The 696-nt window shown below is 39.8% G+C and overlaps 1 protein-coding gene across 13 annotated transcripts in view; it reads right to left on the bottom strand.

Moving 5' to 3' along the window:
• The window catches only part of MLIP (muscular LMNA-interacting protein), a 301,030-nt gene that overhangs the window by 44,750 nt on the left and 255,584 nt on the right, over positions 1-696 (bottom strand). The window lies entirely within an intron of this gene.

Raw genomic sequence — 696 nt, forward strand, 5'->3', positions numbered from 1 at the left:
GGAGGGATTGGGGACAGGGGAGAAGGGGACGACAGAGGATGAGATGGCTGGATGGCATCACCGACTCGATGGACATGAGTCTGAGTGAACTCCGGGAGTTGGTGAAGGACAGGGAGGCCTGGCGTGCTGCAACTCATGGGGTCACAAACAGTCAGACATGACTGAGCGACTGAACTGAACTGAGGTATGCTAATAATTAAATAGTTACAAAACAAAAACAAACTCAGACAGAGGACAGATTTGTGGTTTCCAAGGGAAAGGGGGTGGAGAAGGGATGGACTGAGAGTTTGGGATTAGCAGACACAAATTCTTACATATATCGAATCAATAAACAAGGTCCTACTATTTATAGATTAGGGAACTATATTCAATACCCTATGAATGGAAAAAAATACGAAAAAGAATTTAGTGTATAACTGAATCACTTTGCAGTATTCCAGAAATTAATACAACATTGCAAATCAACTATACTTCAATAAAAGTTTAAAATATAATGAAAGAAGATATAAAATCTTATTTCAAATATTAACATATATTAGGGAATCTAGAAAAATGGCATTGATGAATCTATTTGAAGGGCAGAAACAGAGATGCAGACATAGAGAACAAACTTGTGGACCCAGCGAAGGAAGGGAAGGATGAGACAAACTGAGAGACTAGTATTGACATATACACACTGCTGCTGCTGCTGCTGCT

Source organism: Bison bison, unplaced genomic scaffold (genome assembly GCF_000754665.1).
Source record: "Bison bison bison isolate TAMUID 2011002044 unplaced genomic scaffold, Bison_UMD1.0 scf7180017864270, whole genome shotgun sequence".
NCBI classification, from domain to species: domain Eukaryota; kingdom Metazoa; phylum Chordata; class Mammalia; order Artiodactyla; family Bovidae; genus Bison; species Bison bison.